This window comes from Furipterus horrens, unplaced genomic scaffold (assembly GCF_987537825.1).
Source record: "Furipterus horrens unplaced genomic scaffold, mFurHor1.1.pri manual_scaffold_33, whole genome shotgun sequence".
Classification (NCBI taxonomy): domain Eukaryota; kingdom Metazoa; phylum Chordata; class Mammalia; order Chiroptera; family Furipteridae; genus Furipterus; species Furipterus horrens.
Genome location: NW_028327203.1, coordinates 77,320 through 95,639, shown reverse-complemented (window position 1 = coordinate 95,639; position 18,320 = coordinate 77,320). Strand labels below are relative to the sequence as shown.

The window sequence follows — 18,320 nt, the reverse complement described above, 5'->3', positions numbered from 1 at the left end:
AGGCTGCAAGCAAAGTAATACGCACCGACAGGAGTAGAAGAACTCAGCCGTCAGAAGGATTGAGGTACATGCTTCCATGATCTTAGCAAACTTTTATGCCCCTGAGTGGAACCGGCTTCACTGCCCTAGGAGACTTTTGTATAGTCCCGGTAGTGAGTGAGACATCGTAAGAGTTTGCTTTTCGTGCGCACAGTGATCCCAACCTAAAACTTACCTCCACAGACTGCGTGAGGCACCGTGGAGACCGGGTAGCAGAAACCTGCTTAGAAAAGCCCGCGGTCGTCAGGAAGAGCCATCTAGAAAAGGTAAGGCTTTCTCGCAGCCCTTAAGACCGTTGTTGAGCGCGAACACACTTTATCTCTCCATCAAGGCCAAACTCGTTTCAAAAGCGAAGGAGGTATGATTTCACCTTTCCGTATGTTATTACTGCTCTAGCTCTGTGCATCTTTGGGGCACAGTGGAACAGCATGCTACAAAAGAAGGAGCATATTTGGAAAACGAGCTCCCATGTGCTCTCCTCTGGCTTTGCACCGGCAGCTGCTCTTTCAGCAAACAGTTTCTGATAATGTCTCCATTCCTATGTCTACCAAATTAGCTGATTGAGGGATGTGCACGTCTGCCTTTGCTCTTCATCTGTTGTCCCAACTGCTGCACAGGAACCGTTAGGGTTCGGGGTCCCAACCCGGTTTCACCTTCTTGTTTCTCCCTCTTAGTTCCTTGGTTTCACTACTTTTGGAAACAGTTACCTCACTAAGTCAGTGTAACATGAAAAGCATAATGTAATGATGTCGAAATGGTACAGAGCCCTTTGTTTGTGCACGGCTCTTGACAGGTGTAGACTGTCAGCATCAGAGTCGTTTTGCAAAGTGAAGAAAGTGCCGTACTTCCTATGACTGAGCTGACACGTAAACGAGTTCAGCATTGGTGTCAGTAGTCCTTTGAGCTGAGGGATGAGATGCCTCTGGAACCTGTAAATATGACGCAAATGACTGCGTTTTCCCGAAGGCGGTGGCACCGGCTGTAAGTGATGATGGAGAAAGCAGCGATGTGCCCAGCCCGTCACAGGCAGTAGTGTGGGGAAGGCCAGGGGAGGGGGAGCGAGGGCTGGGTGCAGGTGGGCCAGGCTGGGGACCATGGGGGACATCTGTCAACAGTGTCAGAAGTAAAAGCCAAAGGAAATGGCAAGCTGAAGGCATTTCTCTCACTAGCATGGTTGTCAGATAGTCAGTGCCAGAGCAGTGAGAAGGACAATCCAGGAAACCCTCAGGATTTGAAAACAAACAGACTCTCCTGAGGAATGTAAAAGAGGGAGTGGGCCTTGTGAGGGAAGAGAACATGCAGACCGGCGACAGGTAACCGAGTGTCTCTAAGTGACAAGATGCACAGATGTACACTGACTGTGTATATACCCACCCATAGAACCCAGGGCATGGAATTTATGCCTTGGTCCTAAGCTCCTTGTAGACTCGATGGGTGTTATCTCTTTGTTGTGTTTTGCTTTTCCGATTTGTCGGTATGGGAGATGAAAAGGGATAGGTGTTGGGATCCAGTACGAAAGAGTCATAATTAATATAACTCTCTTAAGCAATATAATTGATATAATGAAGTCTTTTATTCAGGCCTGCCTTTGGTCTGTTTATTTTAGTGTAAGTAGGGAATAAAGTTAAGTAAATGCCTACTTTGTCTTGGGTTGCCTACGAAAGCTTCGGAAATGCACAAACTTGGTTTGTAAAGACTTTCATTTATTTTTAGAGAGAGACGAGAGGAAGGAGAGAGGGAGAGAACCATCGACCCATTGCCTCTGGAATGCCACCCGCCTGGGGACTGAACCTGACCGCGAATGGAACGGACGACCTTTCACTTTGCGGGACGATGGCCACACAACTCGCCGCACCGGTTCGTCAGGGCCGCGCCAGCTCATTTCAGGACAAAAAGTAAAAAACAATAAACACGAGGAATAACATCAAAAAAAAAGTAAGTTCGTTTTTTTATAATCTTTAGAATTTCGCCTTTTTCTGCCTTTTTAATTTATGTTGTTATATATCGAGTGTGATTTTTTACTTCTCTACCATCTGGTGGCTTCTCTGTTGTCCTGTAATAATTCAATGCAAAATACGCAGTCAGTGTTCCGCGAGAGCTGGAGCTGGGTGGGTGTGCTCTTTGTGCACTGCCAGAAGGTCGTGTCGTTTCTCATGTAAAGCACTTGAGACTGACATCGGTGCCTGTTAAGTGAAGAAGGGCATGCTATGGGGACCTTTCATCCTTGTTCCCTGTGGCTTGAACGTTCTGGTGTTTCTGAAGTCAATGGCATGATGAAGGCAAGTTGGCTATTTCAACCCAGTATTGCTTCATTCCTGCCATCAGTGAGCAGCTCTGTGTGACCTGCCTCAGTCACCTGCCTTCCGTGTCCTGCCCTCTCTTACCTGCTATCTGTGACATGCCCGGTATGATGTGCCCTCTGTGACCTGGCTCCAGTGACCTGCCCTAGTGACCTGCTGTCTGTGACCTTGCCCTCTGAAACCTTCATTCTTTGACTAGGCTCCTGTGACCTGCCCTCCTTGACCTGCATTCTATGACCTCCCTCAGTAACATGCTATGACCGCTGTCTGTGACCTGCTCTCTGTGAACTGCCCTCTGGGACCATCCATCTGTGACCTGTACTCAGTGACTGTCCACTGTGACCAGGCATCTGTGACCTGCTCTAAGTTCTGGCTTCCTTCATGTGGTATTTGTGACCTGCTCCCCATGACCTCCCTCAGTGACATGACTTCCATGAGATGCCCCGGTGACCTACCCTCCGTGACTTGGCCCTGTGTCCTCACTCACTGCCCTGCCCTCTTTGACTGCCTCAGTAACATGCTCTCTTTGACCTCCCTCAGGGTCTTGCCCTGTATGCTCTCCCTCACATCTGTGACCTCCTTCATGACCTGCCCTCTGGCATCTGTCTTTTGTGACCTGCCGTCTGTGACTTGCCCTCTATGACCTCGCTCAGTGACTTGCTCTAGTGACCTTCGCTCAGTACTTCCATCAGGACCAGCCCTCTGTGACCTGCCCTCAGTGATGTGATCTGTGTGTCCTGTCCTCAGTTCTGCCATCTGTGACCCGACCTCTGTGACCGGCCTTAGGTCTCCGGAATTCTAAGGACATGTGTTGTGACTATAGTCAGTTTTTGTATCTTTAGTTGCTGTGATTCCACCAAGTTGGTTCACAATTTGTGAATATTTCTCAAAGCCTAGGATGTACCGATAACATCTCACTTTTTTTTTTTCCTGACAACACTGAGCCAATGAGAAGGTTTTAAAGGGCAGCCGTGCCGAGATTATGACCCCTTTACCAGTTTCCTTCGTAAGGGGACTGTTTTTTGGTATCCGAGGGCTTCTGGTCCTTTGGTTGTGTACATGGTGGCATATAACCTGTTGTCTTTCTTTTGAATTAGAACGGAAAAAGTGGACTTGTTGGATATTTTCTCATGCATTGTTTTGGTTTTGTTTGTTTTTCATTGGATCGAGTGGAGGCTGCAAGCAAAGTAATACGCACCGACAGGAGTAGAAGACCTCAGCCGGTCAGAAGGATTGAGGTACTTTGTGATGCTTCCATGATCTTAGCAAACTTCTATGCCCCTGAGTGGAACCGGCTTCACTGCCCTAGGAGACTTTTGTATAGTCCCGGTAGTGAGTGAGACATCGTAAGAGTTTGCTTTTCGTGCGCACAGTGATCCCAACCTAAAACTTACCTCCACAGACTGCGTGAGGCACCGTGGAGACCGGGTAGCAGAAACCTGCTTAGAAAAGCCCGCGGTCGTCAGGAAGAGCCATCTAGAAAAGGTAAGGCTTTCTCGCAGCCCTTAAGACCGTTGTTGAGCGCGAACACACTTTATCTCTCCATCAAGGCCAAACTCGTTTCAAAAGCGAAGGAGGTATGATTTCACCTTTCCGTATGTTATTACTGCTCTAGCTCTGTGCATCTTTGGGGCACAGTGGAACAGCATGCTACAAAAGAAGGAGCATATTTGGAAAACGAGCTCCCATGTGCTCTCCTCTGGCTTTGCACCGGCAGCTGCTCTTTCAGCAAACAGTTTCTGATAATGTCTCCATTCCTATGTCTACCAAATTAGCTGATTGAGGGATGTGCACGTCTGCCTTTGCTCTTCATCTGTTGTCCCAACTGCTGCACAGGAACCGTTAGGGTTCGGGGTCCCAACCCGGTTTCACCTTCTTGTTTCTCCCTCTTAGTTCCTTGGTTTCACTACTTTTGGAAACAGTTACCTCACTAAGTCAGTGTAACATGAAAAGCATAATGTAATGATGTCGAAATGGTACAGAGCCCTTTGTTTGTGCACGGCTCTTGACAGGTGTAGACTGTCAGCATCAGAGTCGTTTTGCAAAGTGAAGAAAGTGCCGTACTTCCTATGACTGAGCTGACACGTAAACGAGTTCAGCATTGGTGTCAGTAGTCCTTTGAGCTGAGGGATGAGATGCCTCTGGAACCTGTAAATATGACGCAAATGACTGCGTTTTCCCGAAGGCGGTGGCACCGGCTGTAAGTGATGATGGAGAAAGCAGCGATGTGCCCAGCCCGTCACAGGCAGTAGTGTGGGGAAGGCCAGGGGAGGGGGAGCGAGGGCTGGGTGCAGGTGGGCCAGGCTGGGGACCATGGGGGACATCTGTCAACAGTGTCAGAAGTAAAAGCCAAAGGAAATGGCAAGCTGAAGGCATTTCTCTCACTAGCATGGTTGTCAGATAGTCAGTGCCAGAGCAGTGAGAAGGACAATCCAGGAAACCCTCAGGATTTGAAAACAAACAGACTCTCCTGAGGAATGTAAAAGAGGGAGTGGGCCTTGTGAGGGAAGAGAACATGCAGACCGGCGACAGGTAACCGAGTGTCTCTAAGTGACAAGATGCACAGATGTACACTGACTGTGTATATACCCACCCATAGAACCCAGGGCATGGAATTTATGCCTTGGTCCTAAGCTCCTTGTAGACTCGATGGGTGTTATCTCTTTGTTGTGTTTTGCTTTTCCGATTTGTCGGTATGGGAGATGAAAAGGGATAGGTGTTGGGATCCAGTACGAAAGAGTCATAATTAATATAACTCTCTTAAGCAATATAATTGATATAATGAAGTCTTTTATTCAGGCCTGCCTTTGGTCTGTTTATTTTAGTGTAAGTAGGGAATAAAGTTAAGTAAATGCCTACTTTGTCTTGGGTTGCCTACGAAAGCTTCGGAAATGCACAAACTTGGTTTGTAAAGACTTTCATTTATTTTTAGAGAGAGACGAGAGGAAGGAGAGAGGGAGAGAACCATCGACCCATTGCCTCTGGAATGCCACCCGCCTGGGGACTGAACCTGACCGCGAATGGAACGGACGACCTTTCACTTTGCGGGACGATGGCCACACAACTCGCCGCACCGGTTCGTCAGGGCCGCGCCAGCTCATTTCAGGACAAAAAGTAAAAAACAATAAACACGAGGAATAACATCAAAAAAAAAGTAAGTTCGTTTTTTTATAATCTTTAGAATTTCGCCTTTTTCTGCCTTTTTAATTTATGTTGTTATATATCGAGTGTGATTTTTTACTTCTCTACCATCTGGTGGCTTCTCTGTTGTCCTGTAATAATTCAATGCAAAATACGCAGTCAGTGTTCCGCGAGAGCTGGAGCTGGGTGGGTGTGCTCTTTGTGCACTGCCAGAAGGTCGTGTCGTTTCTCATGTAAAGCACTTGAGACTGACATCGGTGCCTGTTAAGTGAAGAAGGGCATGCTATGGGGACCTTTCATCCTTGTTCCCTGTGGCTTGAACGTTCTGGTGTTTCTGAAGTCAATGGCATGATGAAGGCAAGTTGGCTATTTCAACCCAGTATTGCTTCATTCCTGCCATCAGTGAGCAGCTCTGTGTGACCTGCCTCAGTCACCTGCCTTCCGTGTCCTGCCCTCTCTTACCTGCTATCTGTGACATGCCCGGTATGATGTGCCCTCTGTGACCTGGCTCCAGTGACCTGCCCTAGTGACCTGCTGTCTGTGACCTTGCCCTCTGAAACCTTCATTCTTTGACTAGGCTCCTGTGACCTGCCCTCCTTGACCTGCATTCTATGACCTCCCTCAGTAACATGCTATGACCGCTGTCTGTGACCTGCTCTCTGTGAACTGCCCTCTGGGACCATCCATCTGTGACCTGTACTCAGTGACTGTCCACTGTGACCAGGCATCTGTGACCTGCTCTAAGTTCTGGCTTCCTTCATGTGGTATTTGTGACCTGCTCCCCATGACCTCCCTCAGTGACATGACTTCCATGAGATGCCCCGGTGACCTACCCTCCGTGACTTGGCCCTGTGTCCTCACTCACTGCCCTGCCCTCTTTGACTGCCTCAGTAACATGCTCTCTTTGACCTCCCTCAGGGTCTTGCCCTGTATGCTCTCCCTCACATCTGTGACCTCCTTCATGACCTGCCCTCTGTCATCTGTCTTTTGTGACCTGCCGTCTGTGACTTGCCCTCTATGACCTCGCTCAGTGACTTGCTCTAGTGACCTTCGCTCAGTACTTCCATCAGGACCAGCCCTCTGTGACCTGCCCTCAGTGATGTGATCTGTGTGTCCTGTCCTCAGTTCTGCCATCTGTGACCCGACCTCTGTGACCGGCCTTAGGTCTCCGGAATTCTAAGGACATGTGTTGTGACTATAGTCAGTTTTTGTATCTTTAGTTGCTGTGATTCCACCAAGTTGGTTCACAATTTGTGAATATTTCTCAAAGCCTAGGATGTACCGATAACATCTCACTTTTTTTTTTTCCTGACAACACTGAGCCAATGAGAAGGTTTTAAAGGGCAGCCGTGCCGAGATTATGACCCCTTTACCAGTTTCCTTCGTAAGGGGACTGTTTTTTGGTATCCGAGGGCTTCTGGTCCTTTGGTTGTGTACATGGTGGCATATAACCTGTTGTCTTTCTTTTGAATTAGAACGGAAAAAGTGGACTTGTTGGATATTTTCTCATGCATTGTTTTGGTTTTGTTTGTTTTTCATTGGATCGAGTGGAGGCTGCAAGCAAAGTAATACGCACCGACAGGAGTAGAAGACCTCAGCCGGTCAGAAGGATTGAGGTACTTTGTGATGCTTCCATGATCTTAGCAAACTTCTATGCCCCTGAGTGGAACCGGCTTCACTGCCCTAGGAGACTTTTGTATAGTCCCGGTAGTGAGTGAGACATCGTAAGAGTTTGCTTTTCGTGCGCACAGTGATCCCAACCTAAAACTTACCTCCACAGACTGCGTGAGGCACCGTGGAGACCGGGTAGCAGAAACCTGCTTAGAAAAGCCCGCGGTCGTCAGGAAGAGCCATCTAGAAAAGGTAAGGCTTTCTCGCAGCCCTTAAGACCGTTGTTGAGCGCGAACACACTTTATCTCTCCATCAAGGCCAAACTCGTTTCAAAAGCGAAGGAGGTATGATTTCACCTTTCCGTATGTTATTACTGCTCTAGCTCTGTGCATCTTTGGGGCACAGTGGAACAGCATGCTACAAAAGAAGGAGCATATTTGGAAAACGAGCTCCCATGTGCTCTCCTCTGGCTTTGCACCGGCAGCTGCTCTTTCAGCAAACAGTTTCTGATAATGTCTCCATTCCTATGTCTACCAAATTAGCTGATTGAGGGATGTGCACGTCTGCCTTTGCTCTTCATCTGTTGTCCCAACTGCTGCACAGGAACCGTTAGGGTTCGGGGTCCCAACCCGGTTTCACCTTCTTGTTTCTCCCTCTTAGTTCCTTGGTTTCACTACTTTTGGAAACAGTTACCTCACTAAGTCAGTGTAACATGAAAAGCATAATGTAATGATGTCGAAATGGTACAGAGCCCTTTGTTTGTGCACGGCTCTTGACAGGTGTAGACTGTCAGCATCAGAGTCGTTTTGCAAAGTGAAGAAAGTGCCGTACTTCCTATGACTGAGCTGACACGTAAACGAGTTCAGCATTGGTGTCAGTAGTCCTTTGAGCTGAGGGATGAGATGCCTCTGGAACCTGTAAATATGACGCAAATGACTGCGTTTTCCCGAAGGCGGTGGCACCGGCTGTAAGTGATGATGGAGAAAGCAGCGATGTGCCCAGCCCGTCACAGGCAGTAGTGTGGGGAAGGCCAGGGGAGGGGGAGCGAGGGCTGGGTGCAGGTGGGCCAGGCTGGGGACCATGGGGGACATCTGTCAACAGTGTCAGAAGTAAAAGCCAAAGGAAATGGCAAGCTGAAGGCATTTCTCTCACTAGCATGGTTGTCAGATAGTCAGTGCCAGAGCAGTGAGAAGGACAATCCAGGAAACCCTCAGGATTTGAAAACAAACAGACTCTCCTGAGGAATGTAAAAGAGGGAGTGGGCCTTGTGAGGGAAGAGAACATGCAGACCGGCGACAGGTAACCGAGTGTCTCTAAGTGACAAGATGCACAGATGTACACTGACTGTGTATATACCCACCCATAGAACCCAGGGCATGGAATTTATGCCTTGGTCCTAAGCTCCTTGTAGACTCGATGGGTGTTATCTCTTTGTTGTGTTTTGCTTTTCCGATTTGTCGGTATGGGAGATGAAAAGGGATAGGTGTTGGGATCCAGTACGAAAGAGTCATAATTAATATAACTCTCTTAAGCAATATAATTGATATAATGAAGTCTTTTATTCAGGCCTGCCTTTGGTCTGTTTATTTTAGTGTAAGTAGGGAATAAAGTTAAGTAAATGCCTACTTTGTCTTGGGTTGCCTACGAAAGCTTCGGAAATGCACAAACTTGGTTTGTAAAGACTTTCATTTATTTTTAGAGAGAGACGAGAGGAAGGAGAGAGGGAGAGAACCATCGACCCATTGCCTCTGGAATGCCACCCGCCTGGGGACTGAACCTGACCGCGAATGGAACGGACGACCTTTCACTTTGCGGGACGATGGCCACACAACTCGCCGCACCGGTTCGTCAGGGCCGCGCCAGCTCATTTCAGGACAAAAAGTAAAAAACAATAAACACGAGGAATAACATCAAAAAAAAAGTAAGTTCGTTTTTTTATAATCTTTAGAATTTCGCCTTTTTCTGCCTTTTTAATTTATGTTGTTATATATCGAGTGTGATTTTTTACTTCTCTACCATCTGGTGGCTTCTCTGTTGTCCTGTAATAATTCAATGCAAAATACGCAGTCAGTGTTCCGCGAGAGCTGGAGCTGGGTGGGTGTGCTCTTTGTGCACTGCCAGAAGGTCGTGTCGTTTCTCATGTAAAGCACTTGAGACTGACATCGGTGCCTGTTAAGTGAAGAAGGGCATGCTATGGGGACCTTTCATCCTTGTTCCCTGTGGCTTGAACGTTCTGGTGTTTCTGAAGTCAATGGCATGATGAAGGCAAGTTGGCTATTTCAACCCAGTATTGCTTCATTCCTGCCATCAGTGAGCAGCTCTGTGTGACCTGCCTCAGTCACCTGCCTTCCGTGTCCTGCCCTCTCTTACCTGCTATCTGTGACATGCCCGGTATGATGTGCCCTCTGTGACTCCGTGTCCTGCCCTCTCTTACCTGCTATCTGTGACATGCCCAGTATGATGTGCCCTCTGTGACCTGGCTCCAGTGACCTGCCCTTGTTTTGAAGGTAGTTGTGACTTTTCCTGTGGTTACATGAGGAGGTAAAGTGTGTCTTCTTACACTTCCATCTTCACCGGAAGTGCAGTAGGTTGTCTTCATTTTGTTGATGGTTTTCTTAGCTCTGCAAAAACTTTAGTTTGCTGCAGTACATTTGTTCCGTTTTTCTTTTGTTTCTCTTGCCTGAGGACATATATTAAAAAAATATTGCTACGAGAAATGTTTGATATTTTACTACCTATGGTTTTGAGTCTTACGTGTACGTCTTTCATCCATTTTGCGTTTATTCTTGTGTATGGTGTCAGAAGCTGATCTAGTTTCATTTGTTTGCATGTCCCTGTCCGGTTTTCCCAACATCACTTATTAAAGAGACTCTTCTGCCCGGTGTTTGTTCTTTCCTGGCTTTGTGCCAGTGCCGGGCTGTCTCGTTCACTGTGGCCTCACAGTGTAGTGTGAGGTCGAGTATTGCGGTCCCTCCTGCTTTGTTGTTCTTTCTTTCAACTGCTGAGGCTTTTCAGGGTCTTCCGTGTTTCCATATACGTTTTTGGAATATTTGTTTTAGATCTGTGAAATGCGCCATTGCTGTCTTGTTAGGGATTGCGTTGAAGCTGTAGATGGCTTTGGTTACTATGGACATTTTAGTGACGCTGATGCTTCTTGTTCATGAACAGAGTATACGCTTCATCTTCTGTCTTCTTCAGTTTCTTCAGAGCCCTTACACTTTTCTGACTTTAGATCTTTTACATCCTTGGTTAAATTTATTTCTCAGGACTTTTTTGCTCTTTTTTTTTTTTTTTTTGGTTGCAGTTATAAATGGGATCATTTTCTTAGTTTCTTTTTCTGATAGTTCGTTATTGGCATATAAAAATGCAACCGATTTCCGGGTATTTATCGGTTCTAGTAGTTTTTCATGGAATCTTTAGGGTTCTCTATATATAGTACATATGACTGCAAATAATGACAGTTTTACTTCTTTCTTTATAATTTGTTTGTCTGTTCTTTCTTCTTGCTTGATTGCCGTGATTAAGACGTCCAGTACTGTATAGAATAAGACTGGTGAAAGCGGACATCCGTGTCTTGTTTCTGATCCTAAGAGACACTTTTATTTTTTGTCTGTTGAATACGGTGTTGCCTGTGGCTTTGTCACATGTTGCCTTTGTTATATTGAGGTATGTTCCCTCTACTTCCATTTGCTGAGAATTTTTAATCATAAGTGGATGCTGCATTTAATCAAATGCTTTTTCTGCCTCTATTGATAGGATCATAAGGTTTTTATCCTTCATTTTCCCTATGTGGTGTATCGTGTTTATTGTTTTGTGGATATTGTGCCAACCTTGCATCTGGGAAAAAAATCCCATTTGATCATGGTGTGTGACCTTCTTAATGCATTGCTGGATCGGTTTGCTCTATTTTGTGGAGGACGTTAGTGTTGATGTTCATCAGGGATATTGGTCTATAATTTTCTATCTTTGTGTAGTGTCTTTATTGGGTTTTGGAATTAGGATAATGCTGGCCTTATAAAATGAGCTTGGAAGTGTTGCCTTCTCTTGATATGTTTTGGAATAGTTGAGTACAAGACGTGTTAGTTCTTTTGAATGTTTGGTTAACTTTACCTGGGAAGCCACCTGGTCCAGGACTTATGTTGTTTGTTGGGAGTTTTTAAATGTCTGCTTTTGTTTTCATTAATTGTAATCAGCCTATTCGGTTCTTCTGATTCTTCCTGATTCAATATGAGAAGATGGTATGTGTTTAGGAATTTTGTCCGGACTGTCCAGTTTGTTGGCATATAGTTGTTCCTAATTTGTCTTATAACCTTTGTATTTCTGTGGTGTCCGTTGTTACTTCTTCTTATTCGTTTCTTCTTGTTGAATCTGGTTGAAGGTTTGTCAGTCTTGTTTATCTTCTCAAATGAAATAGCTCTTGGTTTCATTAAACTTCTGTATTTTTTTTAGACTATTTTATTTATTCCTGCTCTGATCTTTATTATTTCCTTTCTTATGCTCACTTTGGCTTTATTTTATTTTATTTTATTTTCCTATTGTTAGGTTAGATTATTTATCTGAGCTTTTTCTTGCTTCTTGAGGTAGGCCTGTAATGTTGTGAACTTCCCTCTTAGGACTGCTCTCCCCGTGTCCTATAGACTGTGGGTGGTTGTGATCTCATTTTCATTTGTTTCAAGGTATCTTGATTTCTTCCTTGATCTCATTGTTAACCCATTCACTGTTTAGTAACATGTTATTTAGTCTCCATATTTTTGCCTTTTTAAGTTTTTTTCTTGTTGCATATCATTTTAGCAAGAGAGTATGCTTGATACGGTATCATTCTTAAATTCATTTAGACTTGCTTTGTGTCCTGACATGTCCTAGACAACGTTCCACGTGCACTTGAAAAGAATGTATATGCTGCTGCTTTGGGGTGAATGCTCTGAAGATATTAATTAAATACATTGATTTAGTGTGTCATTAAAGGCCACTGTTTTCTCGTAGATTTTCTGTTTGAAAGATTTATCCACTGACGTCAGTGCAGTGTTAAAATCCCCTGCTGTGGCTGTATTTCTGTCAGTCTCTCTCTCTCTTAATCTACAAAGGTTTGCTTTATATATTTGGGTGCTCCGATGTTGGGTGCATAAAAGTTTATCCCTTTATCATCACGTAGTGTCCTTTTTTGTCTCTCACTATAGCCTTGGTTTTAAAGTCTATTTTGTCTGATATAAGTATTGCTATCCCAGTTTTTTATTTCCATTTCTATTTGCATGAAATATCACATTCCATTCCTTTACTTTTTTTGTTCTGAGGTGGGTCTCTTGTAGACAGCATATATGTGGGTCTTGTTTTCTTATCGATTCAGCTGTAAGGTATTTTTTAACGTGAGAAGGAGAGAAGGTGAAGGTTGTATGTTACGTATGTATGTTTTTAGTAGGGAAATTAATGCACCGAAAGTGATAAAGTAATTCTTTTCCCTCTTACCTCTTCCATATTTTTTTCTTGAAAATATATTTTTTAATGCCTTGTAGATTTACCAGGCCAGAGCACTTAGGAAGCAGTGCTAAGATCGAATGTAGTGGTTGTCATAGCTACCAGGAGTCCACCAAACAGCTCACCAGGAAGAAATTGCCTATTGTAGCCTGTCTCCATCTCAAAGTAAGTATTTCAGAAAAACTCTAGTAGCAGACTCAATTTTTAGTCCCTAGTAAAACTTAGAGCCTGTCGGTTTGGTGTACAGAGTGCACTTTGTAATTGCAGCGACTCCCGAAAAGTGCTAAAGCAATAAGTGGTGGTAAGTTGTAACGCTTCCCCTGTCTTCTGTTGCCATGCGACATCCGTTGTGAACAAAAAGTCATTACTGCAGAATGAAAGTAGGCTGTGCGGTGCTCCACTGGGGGTGAGGTTGTTAAGGTTTTACTACTCCTACCTAAATTCTTCCATTCTCACCCCAAGTTTCCTGTTTTTCCTTACTTAAAAGTAAACAAAGACCCTTGGGGTTATGACCTAGTCCAGGGGTCAGAAGTTTTTCCGGTAAAGGGTCTAATAGTATTTTGGGTTCACAGGCATATGATCTGTTTCATATTTTTCTTTTTCTTTTTTTTTTTAAATAGTTTATTTGTTTGTTTATTTATTTTATTTTTAGAGAGAGGGGAAAGGAGAAGGAGAGGGAGAGAAACATCCCTGTGTGGTTGCCTCTCACTCGTGCCCCCAACTGGGGACCTGAAGTGCAACCTAGTCATGTGCCCTGACTGGGAATCGAACCAGCGACACTTGGCTTGCAGGCCGACGCTCAATCCACTGAGCCACAGCAGCCAGGGCTTGTTTCATATTTTTCTTTATTTTGACTTTAAATGTGTTAAAACACAAAACAAGAAACCATTCCTAGCTTCCTTTGTGGATTTGGTAACCTCTGATGTAATCAGAGGAGTCTCTAGTGAAAGGAACCATATGTTTGTTATTGCTCCCAGGGGTTATGGATATTGCTTCTTTTCTCTACTACCTTGCACTTGGCTGAGTTTGTCGTAAAACAACTTTTTGGTACACTGGGTATTTATCACTTTGAACAGTCTCTTCATTTCAAGACTTGGCTTGAACCCCATAAATTAGATTTCTATAGATATTGTGTTTTACTGCCTCTGTAAGGCCCAGATGCGGCCAGAAGGCAATCAGAAAGTTAATGAAATGCCCGTTGGGGGTCTTCCTTGGAGGAAGCCCCTTACAGGCCATTCCTCTTCTCTCCCCGTGCCTGTAGTGATTTGAGCACTCGGCCAAACGGAGGCGGAAGATTACCACCTACGTGTCCTTCCCGCTGGTCCTGGACATGACCCCCTTCATGGCGTCCAGGTAGGGGAGGGTTCGTCGGGAGGCTGCGGCTCTGGGCGCTCACTGATGAGACAGTTGTAGGCACTGATACAGCCACAACACTAACGCCAGCTACTGTCCTGGTCTTCACCTGGGACACATTGGCGTTTGCTGCGTTGCTTCTCCTCAGATGCCCTGTTTCAGCTGCGGGGTTTCCTCCGCAGCCTTCATCAGCTCTCCGCCCTGAGAGAGCAAGGTGGCGTCGCTGGGCGAAGGCAGCGTTTCAGCTGAGGGCGCTGGTTTTGGAATGTAGGCACACTGCGTTTGTAGATCCCATTTATCTTATTTTCAAATCTTGACATCAAGGCCACTTAAAATTTACCCTCAAAAAAACCCACAATAGTTACTAATACATGGGCTGCATGTTGGTTTCCTAGGACCCCTGTAACAAATGACCGCGGGGTTGGTAGCTAAAAGCTAAAAGCTGTTGGCAGGTCTGTGCTCCCTTGGAAGGGCCCAGGGAAGATTTCATTCCTTGCTGGGAGGTGACCGGCCACAGGGACGTGGGCTGGCCGCACGCCTAACAGCAGGTGTGCGCTCGGCCCTTCACCGCACCAGCCCGGGCCTTGGTTTCTTCCCCTAAACAGGAGTAATCTCTGCATAAAAAGCAGAGTTGTATATAAAATGAATCCAACACAGTGTCTGGCATAGTGAGCCCCGGTAATACTGGTATTATCGTCCAAGTTCAGTGACTTTCACCCAGTGCACCGCATGAATCTGTAAAACATGCAGCTCCTGACTAGTCAGGGGCACGGACCTCTTTCCCTTAGGTTGTCAAATAAAAAAACGACAGCCAACACAATCGCCGTCCAGTGTGAATGAATCAAAATTACACTCGTTTGTTTGTTTGTTTGTTTGTTTGTTTGTTTTTTGTCAGGGGGGCAAAAATTAGAAGCTATTTTTTGGTGTGCCAGAAAACGTCAGCAATGAGTTTATGTGCGCCATCGGATGAAGATGGTTGAACACTGCGGCTCTAGTTAGTTTCGGTGTGCTGAGTTTTGCTGTTGTTTGTTGCAGCAAAGAGAGCAGGACGAATAGGCAGTCCCAGCAGCCGTCAGACAGCCTCGGCAATGATAACAAGGAAGTAGCGCCCGTGTGTGCGCCCGGCCCCGGGGGGCTGAGCGGGGAGCTGCAGGGCGGCCCCAGCCCTTCCGGGGACATGGCTGTGTTTCTGAGTGGCCGTGGCAGGGCTGTTTCTCCTGGCCACTGGCCTGCTTCCTGTCCTACTGTCCATCGGCCTCTCTGGAAAACACTTGAGCCCTCTACTGAGAAAGGACTGTTCACACCTTTACCATCAGTGCCCTTTCCTGGCCCCTGGGTGTGAGTGAGGGTCAGTCTGGCCATTGCAGTTCCGGAGTGAAAGCCCCGTGGCCTCTTCCTTGGCCGGCACTGTGACGAGGCCTCTGCTCTGCTCTGCTCTGCCTGCCTTTCTACCACCGGTGTGGCAGACGGTGTGAGGCAGAGAGCGGTGCCAGTGTCTCCCACCCTGCAGCGTGGAGGCCGCACAGGCTCCCTCTTTCTCTGAGCCCCTGGACACAGGCTTCAATCCCGGGTGTTACTCCTGGGGGTCGGTGAGGCACCCTCACTGTGCAGGCCTCTGGCTGCATGTGCTGCGTGGTTTCTGACGAGGGTAAAACAGTTAACCGTTGCATCTCTCCCCACTTCTTTGCCCCCAAACCAGGTACTCCTTGTTTGCCATTGTCAACCACCAGGGGACCCTGGAGAGCAGCCACTACACCAGCTTCATCTGGCAGCACAAGGACCAGTGGTTCAAGTGTGACGACGCCATCATCACCAAGGCCACCATTGAAGCCGTGCTGGACAGTGAGGGGTGCGTGGGGGCAGCTCGGTTCCCTGTGTGCGTCCAAGCCCGGGGCCGCCTCTGTTTCTAAGTGCCATTCAGGAAAGTGCACCTTTGGTGGCCAAAGGAGCGAGGCTGGCTCTGGACAGGATGCCAGCCTCAGCTGGTCACTGGCTAGGAGGCAGGGTCCCTGAGCAGCACACTTGATCCACGCCTTACCCAGAGCATGGGGTGGTGGCTGTTTGCTCGAGCCGCGACGTGAGCTGACACAGGGGTCGTTCAGCAGCTCCTCTCTCAGCTCCGTTTTCCTCACTCCTGGCACAGCACCACCAGTGGGGGTCGGGTCTCAGCCCCAGGGAGGCGCTGCCGTGGTCTGCGAGGTGCGTCTGTGTATTCCCAGCTGGGAGGGCGCCCCCTTGGCAGAGAGTCTGCATCGGAGAGGACACACTTGGGTCAGTTACGGGGGCAGAGCCACAGGCGATTAAATGGAACACGGTGCAAGAGCCTTACCGGAAGTCGCACTGACCCCGAGGGCCTGGCAGCCCCGGACAGGACCCCCGACACTGACCCCGAGGGCCTGGCAGCCCCGGACAGGACCGCAGACACTGACCCCGAGGGCCTGGCAGCCCCGGACAGGACTGCAGACACTGACCCCGAGGGCCTGGCAGCCCCGGACAGGACCCCCGACACTGACCCCGAGGGCCTGGCAGCCCTGGACAGGACCCCCGACACTGACCCTGAGGGCCTGGCAGCCCCGGACAGGAACCCCGACACTGACCCCGAGGGCCTGGCAGCCCCGGACAGGACCAGACACTGACCCCAAGGGCCTGGCAGCCCCGGACAGGACCCCAGACACTGACCCCGAGGGCCTGGCAGCCCCGGACAGGACCAGACACTGACCCCGAGGGCCTGGCAGCCCTGGACAGGAGAAGCTGATCCAGGAGCTGTGTGGGAGGCAGGACTGACAGGACTTGGGGCTTCCTGGTGAATGAGCGGGGGTCAGACGTAAGGGCTCTGGCATTGGGCGGGGGAGGCACTGCCACGACCTAGCTGAGGATCCTCCTCCTTGGGGACTAAGAACCCAAAACTGTCTGAGCAAGAAATCAGACCACTGATGAGTGCTGAGGCCAGCGTGCCAAGGTTCTGGAGGGGAGGTTGGTTTTGCCTTGAGTTCTCATGGATGAGGCTGTAAACGTGCTCTGTCTTTGCCCCCACAGATACCTGCTGTTCTACCACAGACAGGTCCTGGAATATGAGTAGCCTCATCCTCCGCTGGTCAGAAACACGAAAGCCTCACAAAATGACCCCCAGCCACCCAAGATCATGCTACCACCCCCGACGGAAGTACCCCAGGAGCATCAAGTCCTCTGCCTCTAGCTCAGGACTGGGGATGGAGCGGACACGCGCAGTGGGCGGGGTTCTCGGAACCGCACGGCAGACACATGTCACGCAGGGTGTGTTCTGCATGGGAAGGGGCAGAGTAGATATGTCCCAAGTGTATCTCCTTTGCTCCTCAAACGGTGATTAGGGTGGGCACCCCCACAGCGTGGAGCAGCCTCGCTCTAGTCCCTCGGTTCTGCCACGTGACTAGTTTTACAAGGCGCCGGCCCGTTTTTACATTATGGGTTTAGTGAAGCCGTAGAGAAGGCTACAGATATATAAGGACAGAGAACTTTGCAAGTGTCTTTGTGAGTCTTAGTATTACATGTGTATAGTATGGAACTCCTAGCCTTCGTTTTGTGAGTAGAACCTGTGTAATTGAAGACACTGACTGGGACTTCCAAGCGTACGTGTCCTGCCAGTAACATGGCATCCACCTGCATGTGGTCGTATCAGCCTGGGTGTCCGTCCTCCCTCAGTTCTGTGCCCGTGGGCATTTCTCATCCCTCCTCCTCTTTCCTCAGTGGTGGGTTTGATCAGTGTAATGTTTAGCAACGTGGGTGAGTAGAGTTGATAATGAGATTTAGGTAGTCTTATTCATTCTTGAGTGGATCTTGCTTTGGTGCTGTTCTGTTGCCCCCACCCCCAGCCCTGTCTTCGGAAGACCATGTCCTGGTTCAAGGTGGCAGGTGCAAGTTGGGTGTCGCTGGTTCGATTATGTTTGCTCTCGAGCAGATGGAGCGGTTTCCAATGGTTTTATTGTCCCCCTTCCTCACGTTTTCTTCTTGGCTGCCTGTCCCGCTAGTCGTCCCTGTCACTGCTTGGTGGCTGGAGTGGCCGAGTGCCTCTGCATTCCCTTCAGTGTAGTTTAGGTTGCAGCAGGAGAAGCGGCTTTGTGACTGGGCTTGTGGGGGGGGGGGGCTGGCTGAGGCCCCGCCGCGTTCCTTGTGAGGTGTCTTGCGTGCAGCTGTCTGTCCAACCCTCCAAGCTAGGTTTTTGTACTTTCCTGAGAAATTTTAACCCAGAGATGTAGGGGAGGAAAAGTTGCTTTAACATAGTTAGGGAAACAAGCTGTGCTTATCCTGAGAGCCCAGTCTGCGTATGAGCGGTGGTACATTCATTCCTAGAGGAGAGTACGATTATTGAAGGGTCAGCAGACTTTTTTCATAAAGAGCCCAAATGGTAGGTCCTAGACTTTCCCGCTC

At 47.9% G+C, this 18,320-nt stretch overlaps 1 long non-coding RNA gene across 5 annotated transcripts in view; it reads left to right on the top strand.

The window, feature by feature from the left end:
• LOC149990039 (uncharacterized) overlaps positions 1-17,319 on the top strand; it is a 28,823-nt gene extending 11,504 nt beyond the window's left edge. Inside the window, exons 1-12 of one of the 5 annotated variants that reach the window (XR_016508975.1) lie at positions 227-305; positions 1,753-1,974; positions 3,510-3,577; positions 3,742-3,824; positions 5,272-5,493; positions 6,058-7,096; positions 7,261-7,343; positions 8,791-9,012; positions 12,602-12,728; positions 13,825-13,916; positions 15,616-15,765; positions 16,953-17,319. This is a non-coding gene — a long non-coding RNA (uncharacterized LOC149990039). Of the gene's footprint in view, positions 1-226; positions 306-1,752; positions 1,975-2,538; positions 3,578-3,741; positions 3,825-5,271; positions 5,494-6,057; positions 7,097-7,260; positions 7,344-8,790; positions 9,013-12,601; positions 12,729-13,824; positions 13,917-14,951; positions 15,346-15,615; positions 15,766-16,952 lie in introns of those variants that run through there. The other 4 variants (XR_016508974.1, XR_016508971.1, XR_016508972.1 and 1 more) reach the window with 4 other exon arrangements.
• Positions 17,320-18,320: the final 1,001 nt, after the last annotated feature.